Source organism: Danio rerio, chromosome 23 (assembly GCF_052040795.2).
Source record: "Danio rerio strain M-AB ecotype USA chromosome 23, GRCz13ab, whole genome shotgun sequence".
NCBI lineage: Eukaryota > Metazoa > Chordata > Actinopteri > Cypriniformes > Danionidae > Danio > Danio rerio.
The window spans coordinates 4,939,154-4,951,337 of NC_141043.1; positions in this window are offsets into that span (position 1 = coordinate 4,939,154).

The window sequence follows — 12,184 nt, forward strand, 5'->3', positions numbered from 1 at the left end:
TAAAAATAAAAGGCAAAACAAAACTACCCCGAAGGGGAAAACATGAATAAAAAGGCAAAAACAAACTTGACAGGGCTGGCAGGACAAAACAGGACTGGAGACAACAAGACAGAGTAATATCAACGACGAACTGGCAAAGGACTGAAAACATGAGGGGGGTTATAAAGCAAAAAGTAAATTGACACACAGGTGAACACAACAAACTAATAATAAGTAAACAAGGAGGGTGGGACTAGACAATAGACGGGAAAGCGCATGACACAGAGAGACAACACAAGCCATGCGCTCACATAACACAGGACAAGAACATGCGGCCAATGAGAGAACTCATTAACCACATGTTCATGACAAGACAAGCACAACACTGAAGCACACGACAAAAGCACGTGACCACAATGTAAACACCAAGCCACGTGCTTTGACAAAAGACGCAAGACACGAGCACATGATGAATGAAAACACTCACCGTGCGCGCACACACGCAGCGTGCATGCTTCATCCCAGCGCCAACCGAAACCGAAACAAACAAGACTGAGACGCTGGGAATGAAACACCACGCTGCAGACAGACAATAACACAAACACGAGTACAAGAGCGCACGCGTCTGAGGGACGCAGAGCGCGAGGGTGGCCGCATCAAGCAGGAGCGCGCACACTCTGCGTACCCACGACGGCGCGCGCGCACACAGAGACAGAAACAGGACCAGACATGGGTAGTGTCCGAGCTCTGCCACCAAAACAAGAATTTACAAGACCAGAGTGGCAGAACCCTGACAGAAGTATGCTATTGTCACGATTACCAGCGATCGTACTTCATAAGATCGCTGGATCTCATTCACAATAACCATGGACTACAAATCCGCCATTTCTGGACTACATTTTCATACATGCACTCCGTTCACACTCACGCATGCTTCCTCATTTAGACTGATTACACTTGCACCACCTGAGGATGGTCAGAGACTGATTGCACACACTATTTAAGCAGCACACTCGCTCACTCCCATTGCCGAGTCTTATTAGCTGTATAGTGACATTACAATGCGTTTCTTTCGTCCTGTTTCTCTGTGTATTTACCCTAGTCTTGTATTCTGGTTCTCCCTGCCTGCTGCCTGCCTTCTGACCTCTCGTTACTTGACTACGATTCTGGATTTGCCTTCTTATGTCTGCACCTGTGTTGACCATTGCTTGCCTGACTACTCCAATAAACCTGCACGTGGATCTAAACTTCTGTTGTCAGTGTCACTCCCCGTGTTACAACTTTCCATCTCCCATGCAGAAAAGCTACTTCATGCTTTTATGACTTCTATGCTGGATTACTGTAATGCTCTGTTCGCTGGTTGCCCAGCATCCTCTATTAATGAACTTCAGCTAGTACAAAATGCAGCCTCCAGGGTTCTTACAAGGTCTACAAAATATGTTCATATCACCGTAATTTTATTCTCCTTGCACTGGCTGCCTGTTAAGTTTCGTATTGATTATACAATATTGATTTCTGCCTATTAAGCTTTAAGTAATCTTGCTCCTGTTTGTCTAACCAACCTTCTGTCTTGCTACAATCCAAACTGCTCTTTAAGATCTCAAAACTCAGGGCTTCTGGTAGTATCTAGAATAGCAAAGTCGAGTAAAGGAGGTCTAGCCTTCTCAGTTATGGCTCCTAAACTCTGGAATAGCCTTCCTGATAATGTCCGAGGCTCAGACATACTTTCTCAGTTCAAAACTAGATTAGAAATCTTTGCATCACATAACAGTATGATGCATGAGTGTACTCCATGCAGGTGAGCTGGCTCAACAACCACCTGTAGCCGGCCAAATTGGTCGACATCGCCCAACCTTAATGGGTAGGCATGGGATAATAACAGTGTTTAAGGTATTCCGCAGTTTGCAAAAGGTTTTAAAACCGTCAACATCTTCTGCTACCGTTCCTAAGGTATGAGTAAGATTTTTATTTACATTTTTTTCTGTTTTGTTTTTTAGAACAGCAGCATCTCCAGCAGAAAATATCTCCAAAGATGCCGTTTTAAATTGTAAATAAATCAGTGATTTTGAAACAAATGAAGGCAGCAGAAATCAATCATTCACTTGAATTATTTAGCCTGACATGTTTACTGCTCCAAAATATTTTAAATGTTTCTCAAAATAAAAAAGATTGGGTACAAAGGGGAAAAGGTTTTGTCTTTGACCCAGACATTATGGGATAGACACCAATACCCTAGCTAGCTAGTGATGCTAGCAGGCTAAAGCTAGAAGCCAATACTAAAGAAATTAAATAAAATTAGCAATAAGATGTTTGAGTAGATTCAGTTGTAAAATAGTGTGAAGGGTATGTTACTTTTTTAAAGAAAGATGGTAATGAATGGGAATGTATTTTTGTTATAAAAATCTACTCGACGAAGCTCCAAGCACAGTCAAAATGACACGTTATAATAATAAAACATACATTTTTCTGCATTTAATACATTTTACTTAAATAAAATTTAACTGCAACTTTAAATAGCCTAAAATAATTGGAAACTGGCTGCATGGTGGCTCAGTGGTTAGCACTGTTGCCTCGCAGCAAGAAGGTAGCTGGTTCAAGTCCCGGCCGGGCCAGTTAGCATTTCTGTGTAGAGTTTGTAAGTTCTCTCTGTGTTTGTGTGGGTTTTCTCTGAGTGCTCCGGTTTTCCCTGCAGTCCAAAGATATCCGCTATAAGTGAAGTTTATTTATAAACTAATTTCGAGAAACCATCACCAATCAGACGACTCCTAAACTACTAGCAATACCCTGGGTTACATTCCACTGCTATCTTCTTTTTAAAGAATCCCCCCTTCCACCCCTACCTCTCCTTTCCTAGATGGGTGACACGGTGGCCCAGTGCTTAGCACTGCGGCCTCACAGCAAGAACGTCTCTGGTTCCAGATTTTACCAAACCAGCAGACATTTCTGTGCCGAGTTTGCACTTCTCCCTGGCTCACGTTGGTTTCCCCCGGGTTCCCCGGTTTCCTCACACTGTCCAAAAACATGCAACTTAAGTTAATTGACTAATCCAAATCAGCACCATAGACATGCTTCTAGTATGTAGTTATCTCCTAGGAGCAATCACTTACTGTTCATTGGTTACTACAGCAGGGGAGATCTCGAGATCTACCTGAGCTCAAACTCCCCTCCAGCCTTGCAATAGGAGGGAGCCCTGGGCTTGAGGATCTTATGAGCTCAAGGCTCAATACCGGGACAGCATGCCAAACAAGCTTTATAATTAATCATCAGCTAAGTGTGAACTCTTTGAAAATTGGCGTTAATGTGAGTGTATGGGTTTTTCCCAGTACTGGAAGGGCATCCGCTGCGTAAAAACCTATCCCGGAATAGTTGGTGATTCATTCCACTGTGGCGGCCCCTGAATTAATGAATAATTAGAAATATGTTAGAAATACGTTCCTGTTGTGTTTATTTAATAACTCAAATCTCAAAATTCGCAATCTCAAAATTTTATAATCAGATATCAAAGATATATTTTGAAAGTTTATGTTCTGATAGATTGTTTTGTTGCCTATTTTATGCAAAACTAGAAAGTGAACAAATGCATGAGACAAGACTAACAAATTATTTATTTTGACTATTTAAAGAAACGGCAAGGCAGTGGCGCAGTAGGTAATGCTGTCGCCTCACAGCAAGAAGGTCTCTGGGTTGAACCTCGACTCAGTTGGCGTTTTGTATGGAGTTTGCATGTTCTCCCTGCCTTTGCGTGGGTATCCTCCGGGTGCTCTGGTTTCCCCCACAGTCCAAAGACATGTGGTACAGGTGATTTGGGTAGGCTAAATTGTCCGTAGTGTGTGTGTTGATGTTTCCCAGAGATGGGTTGCGGCTGGAAGGGCATCCGCTGCGTAAAAACTTGCTGGATAAGTTGGCGGTTCATTCTGCTGTGGCGACCCTGGATTAATAAAGGGACTAAGCCGACAAGAAAATGAATATTTAAAGAAACTGTATCATTGTTGCATTGCAATTCCTATTTAAAAAAACAGAAAATACTCAATCCTAAGAAATGATGTGTGTGCATCTATTTTCGCCTTGTGTATTCTTCTGTCTTATATTGTTGCTGTTTTCCCCTTTCATTTGAGGACACAGTGTGAAAGGAAATTGCTGTGTTCGTCTGTGCTCTGCTACTATATGGTTTCTATGGCAACCTCTCCAAAATGATGTACTCTGAATGGCTTTTCATGAGATGCTGATGATTACAGTCTAGGAAAAAAAAGGCTGATGTTTCAGTCAGCCATTGCTGTAAGAGGAAGTGTGCAGTGCACCAATAAAAGCATGCTTCTTGTCTTGATACCATGGCTCTGCTGCATGTATCCTGCATGATTGAAGAATTATTTGGATCTACTGCCCCCTTCAGAGTGCACAGAAGTCTGTATCAGTTACAAATAACTGTTGATGAACCATCAACCATAGCTTCAGCTCAAAGAACTAAATACTTGCTTTGAAAATTGAATAACGGAAGTGTAGCTTTGTGTGCTATATGTGTTATTTGCTATACTACCTAAAGTAGATAAAAATGGGACTTCAATACAAGAAATCTGATTTCAGATTTTAATTCATGATCCCTTTAAGAGGTCACAGACAAATAACATCAATTACGCAAATAAATTGTTATAAATATTACAAAATCAAAAAATGCTTAAAGATTGTTGTTTGTTGTAAGAGTTTGTGAGTAAAATTACTGTGTCTAGATAAAAAGGTATTAATATACTTTAAGTAGATGCATAATTAAGACAATTACCATAACATAAATGATCATTTTGCATAAAGATACAATAAACCTTACAACAATTGTGCTTGTGTCATTATTTATATTTATAAATATAAATGTTCTCCCTGCATTCGCGTGGGTTTCCTCCGGGTGCTCTGGTTTCCCCCATAGTCCAAAGACATGCGGAACAGGTGAACTGGGTAAGCTAAATTGTCCGTAGTGTATGATTGTGTGTGTGTGTGTGTGTGTGTGTGTGTGTGGATGTTTCTCAGAGATGGGTTGCGGCTGGAAGGGCATCTGCTGCGTAAAAAATGTGCTGGATAAGTTGGCGGTTCATTCCGATGTGGCAACCCCGGATTAATAAAGGGACTAAGCCAACAAGAAAATGAATGAATGAATAAAACAATTAATGTAACTGTTTAATCTGAAATAATGCAATTAATATAGTTTATTATGTCAATAAATACATTTATCTAAATTTTATAAATAAATTAATAAAAATAAATAATTTTATTAAATAAATTAAATCAATATGTAATGTAATTTTTATTAGTATTATTAAATAATATAATAATTAATAATAATTAATAATTTTATTAATTAACATTTATTAATATTTCACAATATCAAATTTCGTATTTTGTTAATAATCTTTTTCATAATATTATACTACTAAACTAAAAATTTTTGCAATCTTTTTTTTTTTTAGAATTTATAGAATTTTGTGTGTGTGTGTGTGTGTGTGTTAGAGGCTATTAATTACATGTACTACGTCCTACTGCACTGTTAACATACATTTTATATTTATTTAGTATTTGTTCTTTTACAAACATTTTTATGAACGAAATAAGAAAATAAGAATGAAACATTAACCTTTACAAACAAAAATACTTATAAAACAGCTGTAGTTTATAAGTTTTTAAACCTTGGCTGACAGCAAGAGAAGTGTTGCCCTCTTTTTTTAGCGCCTGTGTAAGAGTCTGACTGCAAGTGTTGGTGGTATAGCTACCTTCCAAGTAGTTGATCTGGGTTTGATTCCTGGCCAATGCATTACTTTTGGCTGCTGTAATCCAACTAGGGATGGCTGACGTGAAACTGACGTTTCGACACAGTGTCGAGATCCCAAAGTGGAAAGATCTTCTTTCCACAACTGTATCTGATCCAGCAACAACCCTGTTTTGACCAAAACAAGACATTCATTTATTTTCTTGTCAGCTTAGTCCCTAAGCTTAGCCACAGCGGAATGAACCACCAACTTATCCAGCAATTTTTTACTCAGCGGATGCCCTTCCAGCTTCAACCCATCTCTGGGACACACATAAACACACATACAGGGTGAACATGCAAACTCCACACAGAAACGCCAACTGAGCCGAGGTTCAAACCAGCAACTTTCTTGCTGTTAGGCGTCAGCACTACCTACTGCGCCACAGCCTTGCCCCCAAAAGAAGACATATTTATTCACAAAGTGTTTATTCAGATGTCAGACCAATGTTGAAACAAAACGATACAAGAACAGAGCATTACCAACTGATATTAATACATTTCAAAATTAATGCATCAGCCTGGATTCAAACCCACTATTCCCGTTTGTGAGTCGAGATCCTTAACCGCTCCACTAAATTACTTCAAGGTTAGAATCAAGAAAGTAGGGTTCAATACCTCAATTTGCCCAACTGTTCTTTGTTGAAGCCGTTCCAGTGCAATACAAAAAAAAAAAGACCATTAGGTATCACTGTAGAGTGAGGTATCGAAACGTTTTGAAGCTTCGACACATTTGCTTCGACTGTTTCATGAAGCATCGCTTTGCCCACCACTAAATCCAACATATCCGGCAACCACAGTTGTGAAGTTGTCCTCTGACTTGTGGGTATATCAGTGCATATTGCGATGGCTGGGCTCTGTAGTCTGGACATGTGTTTTTAGCGCCAAAACACAAACAAAGTGTGCCTTGGTTTAAAGCATTCTTTTTCAGCATGTTTGTTAGAGTTTGTCCACAAACGTTAGTGCTATAAGGGTGAGCATAGCTGTCTTCCAGCAGTTCATATTGGTTTGACCCCCTGCCAACTCATCATCTTTGGCTTTTTTAGCACATAACCAGGCACCAACGCTTTGAGGATGTTCGGGTAGCTTGGTGCATTGCCTGCAGTGCCGTCGCCAAGGACCTTGGCTGTCAGCAAGAGGAGGGTTGAAAACTGGGCTTGGGCAGCTTCTTCGTTAATACTCCTTGCTTCTTCATTAGTCTTCGACTGGTCATCAGCAGTAACTTGAACAGTGCATTATGTAATGGAGGCCAGCAAGTAAGTGCTGTGCAGGTATACCTCACTCCTCTGACCTCTAAACGTGCTCTAGCAACAGGTGCTAGAGGTCATGGTTTTTAGCCTCCTTGGTAGAGCAACCGACTTCTATGCGGAAGATCACTGACTTGATACCAGCTCGGAGCAGGTTGGGTGGTGTAGGACTGGCGAAGTAGCATTGGTGCCGTTGGTACACACACACACACACATATATATATATATATATATATATATATATATATATATATATATGTATGTGTGTGTACACTCTATACATATAGACACACTTTATATATAAACATACATGATATATTATTTACATACATGACACACTATAGATGTACAAACATGATACACTCTATACACACTCATGATATATTATTTACATTCATGATACTGCCTATAAATATGCACACATCACACATTATTTACATTTACATACATGACACACTTCATACATATATATTCATGATATATATTTACATGACAGATTATACACACATGATATACTCTATACATACACACTCATGATACACATTCTGTACATATACCTCTCTATATATACATATGCCACTATACATATGCCACTATACATATGCACTCATGATACACTCTATACATATACACACACTCCATACATTTGATACATAATATATTATGATAGTCATGTCGCCCACAACCCTAAAGTGAAGGGGGGTGGATGGAGGCGAGGGAGCTGTCGCGGACGCCACCCTCTGTATTCTGCCGCCATAGAGATAGAACCCGGGTCTGTGGCGTGAGAGGTTAGTGACATATTCCCAGAGCCACAGAAAATTGATGAACTCATACCTCATAAACTTTGTATACATACACACCATACATTTGATACAATGTATTTATGATATACTATTTACATATATAACACATTATAAACTATACAAATGCACTCATGATACACGCTACATATATACACACACACTACACATGTTATATTATTTACATTTACATCCATGACACAATATACATTATTTACATACATGACACTTCATACAAATACATTTCTATGTTATTTACATTTATGACACAATTTATACATATACACTCATGATATATTATTTACATTTATATATATGACACACTGTACATATACACACACACAGTACACTCATGTCAGAGTCTGGGATAGAACCCAGGTCTGTGGCGTGAGAGGCGAATGACATATCCACTGAACCACTGAGAACTGATCAACTCATTCCTGATAAACTCTGTATATACACACACCTGATACACTCTATACACACTCATGATATTTACATACAAGATACTGCCTATACATGACACACAATACATTATTTACATTTACATGCATGACACACTTCATACATATACATTCATAATATATCATTTATATACATGACACCTTTTTACATTCAATACATTCTATATATATAAATATATATATATATATATATATATATATATATATATATATATATATATATATATATATATATATATATGCATGATACAATCTAAACATTTTGATATATTATTTACATCCATGGCACACTATACATATATACATATACACACATGATACATTCATGTTAGAGTCTGGGATAGAACCCGGGTCTGAGACGTGTCTATAACTGAGGGCGCGGGTGATGAGGGAAGTGTCGTGGACATAACAAAGGGCACAGGTGGTGAGGGTAGTGTCGCGGACGCCACGGATATAACTGAGGGCGCGAGACCCATCAACCCATTTTGAACTTTACTCGAATACAAATACAAATACTTTTCCCCCCTCAACAAATACAAATAGAAATACAAACACTTTCCCCCCCTCAACAAATACAAATACCGCACATCCCTAATATATATATATATATATATATATATATATATATATATATATATATATATATATATATATATATATATATATATATATTCTTATACATTTATATATTCTTGTACATTTGACACACATTATATATTAATATACATGATATATTATTTACATACATGACACACTATAGATGTACAAACCTGATACACTCTATACACACTCATGATATATTAATTACATTCATGATACTTCTTATAAATATACACACATCTCACATTATTTACATGACGAATTATACACACATATACTCTATACATATACACTCATGATACACATTCTATACATATACACAACATACATATCCGTTCGTCATATATTATTTACATTTACATACTTGACACACTATACATATACAGACGATACATTCATGTCAGAGTCTGGGATAGAACCCGGATCTGTGGCGAGAAAAAGGTGAGTGACATATCCACTGAACCACTGAGAATTGATGATCTTCTGGCTGATAAACTTTGTATATATACACTCCATACATACTATACATATATACATATACACACATGATACATTCATGTTAGAGTTTGGGATAGAACCCGGGTCTGTGTCGCGTCTATAACTGAGGGTGCAGGTTATGAGGGAAGTGTCACGGACGCCGCGGATATAACTGAGGGCGCGGGTGATGAGGGAAGTGTCACGGACACCGCCCTCTCTACTCTGCCACCCAAGACGCGGATATAACTAAGGGCATAGGTGGTGAAGGTAGTGTCGTGGACGCCGCGGATATAACTGAGGGCGCGAGAGGTAAGGGTAGTGTCGCGGACGCCGCCCTCTCTACTCTGCCGCCCAAGACGTGGATATAACTAAGGGCACAGGTGGTAAGGGTAGTGTCGCGGACGCCACGGATATAACTGAGGGCGCGAGAGGTGAGGGTAGTGTCGCGGACGCCATGGATATAACTAAGGCCGCGAGAGGTGAGGGTAGTGTCACGGACACCGCCCTCTCTATTCAGCCGCCCAAGATGCGGATATAACTAAGGGCACAGGTGGTGAGGGTAGTGTCGCGGACGTAACTGAGGGCGCGAGAGGTGAGGGTAATGTCAGGGACGCTGCTCTCTCTATTCTGGCACCTAGGTCACCTCTATGGACACGCCAGCTCTGATGACACACTATACATTTACACACATAATACATTATTTACATACATGACACTGAGAATTGATGAACTCATACTTGATAAACTCTGTGTATACAGTATATACAATCCATTCATTTGATACATTCACGATATATTATTCACATACATGACACATTATACACACACGATGCATATTCACTCAATACATATACACTCATGATATATTATTTACATACACGACACACTTCATACACATACATTCATGATATATTAATTACTTTTACATACATGACACACTATACATATACACTAGGGTTGGGCATCTAAGCTATAATGCCGATCCGATACGCATCTCGATACAAAGAATACGATCCGATATATTAGCGATACATTTGTGACATATTGCGATGCAACACGATACGATTCACACCCATATCACGATACGATGCGATATTTCAGCACTAACTAGATCAAGTTTATGAGATGATGTGAAAGAGGATGCTGTGCCATTGAATGAGTTTGATTATTTATTAACCAAGCAAAACCAAGACTTTTTTACAAACTGGCTCCTCTCTCAGAGCCAGAGTGTCAGTTTACAGTAGAGGGCCATTTCAGAACATATAGCACATATTATTTAAGTATTTTCAAGATAAACAGAATTTATAAGTGCAATATATATTAAAAAAATATGTATATATTTGCACTCTTTCAACATAAATAAATTTAGCATTGCACAACAAGAATTGTGATTTAACTTTTCAACTATGAAAACAAGTTTTACAAAGATATATTTTGCCACTGATTATTCAAAACTTAAGGTTGTGAACTAGCAGTGTTATGCTGCTTTGAAACATCACTGTCACTGTAAACAACAGGCTAATAAAAATATAACAAACCAGCAATCTTCTTGCTGTGAGGTGGTCAAACTACCCACTGTGCCACCGTGACACCCAATTATTTTTATCATTATTATTATTAATATTATTATTATTATTATTAAATAAAAATTAACAGGAGGAGGTGTTTAAAACCTTCGTTCTCCGTGACACTAGGCTGAATATCTTTGCAGATGAACAATGCAATAGCATTCGTTATTGGCGTAGAGCGAGCAGAACTGTTGCGCATGGAAAAAAAACTTGCAATGCTTTTCTCACCACTTTTGGAGCTGGTTGAAGCAGTGCGAAAGCCGGGGATGCAGAAACACTAGAAGATGCTTTCACAACAACACCGTGGCGCCGCTTCAAGTGAGATATCAGATTAGTCGTACTGCCCGCGTATTTTACAGATGCGCGGCACATTTTGCAAATTGCATCTGTCCTGTCATGTCGTCCATCCTTAAATCCATAATGTTGCCATACTTTAGATTTAAAACTCAGTGGGGAATAAAATGTTTGTTTTGCTTCTCGCGCTTTCTGAGGGCGCACTACTAGCTTCATCCGCACACCTGATACACTGAGTTGTAGTGTGTGCACATCCGCAAATCCGTTGCTAAGGCTTACTTTATGTAGGTCGATTAAATTATGCGCCAAAAACAGGTTGACAACACTTGTTAATAAATAAAAAATACATTCTATATTAAAAATATAAGCTGTATCTCGGAAAAATCGATGCATCTCGCAAAAACCAATGCATCTCGATTTGCTTCCAAAATTTCATTCATCCTCTGCTGCTCAACCGATGCACTCGCATCATGCACGCGCATGACCGCGTATCGATACATATCGGTTAATCTTCCCATCCCTAATATACACACAATTCATTCATGTCAGAGTCTAGGATAGAACCCGGGTCTGTGGGGTGAGAAGGGAGTGACATATCCACTGAGCCACGGAGAATTAGAACTCTACCTGACAAACTCTGTATATATACACAGCTGATACACTATGTACACTCTATACATATAGACACTCTTGTACATTTGACACACTTTATATATAAACATACATGATATATTATTTACATACATGACACACTATAGATGTACAAACATGATACACTCTATACATATACACACTCATGATATATTATTTACATTCATGAAACTGCCTATAAATATACACACGACTTAAATTTACATACATGACACACTTTATACATATATATTCATGATATTTATTTACATGACACATTATACATACACAATATACTCTATACATATAGACTCATGAAACACATTCTATACATTTG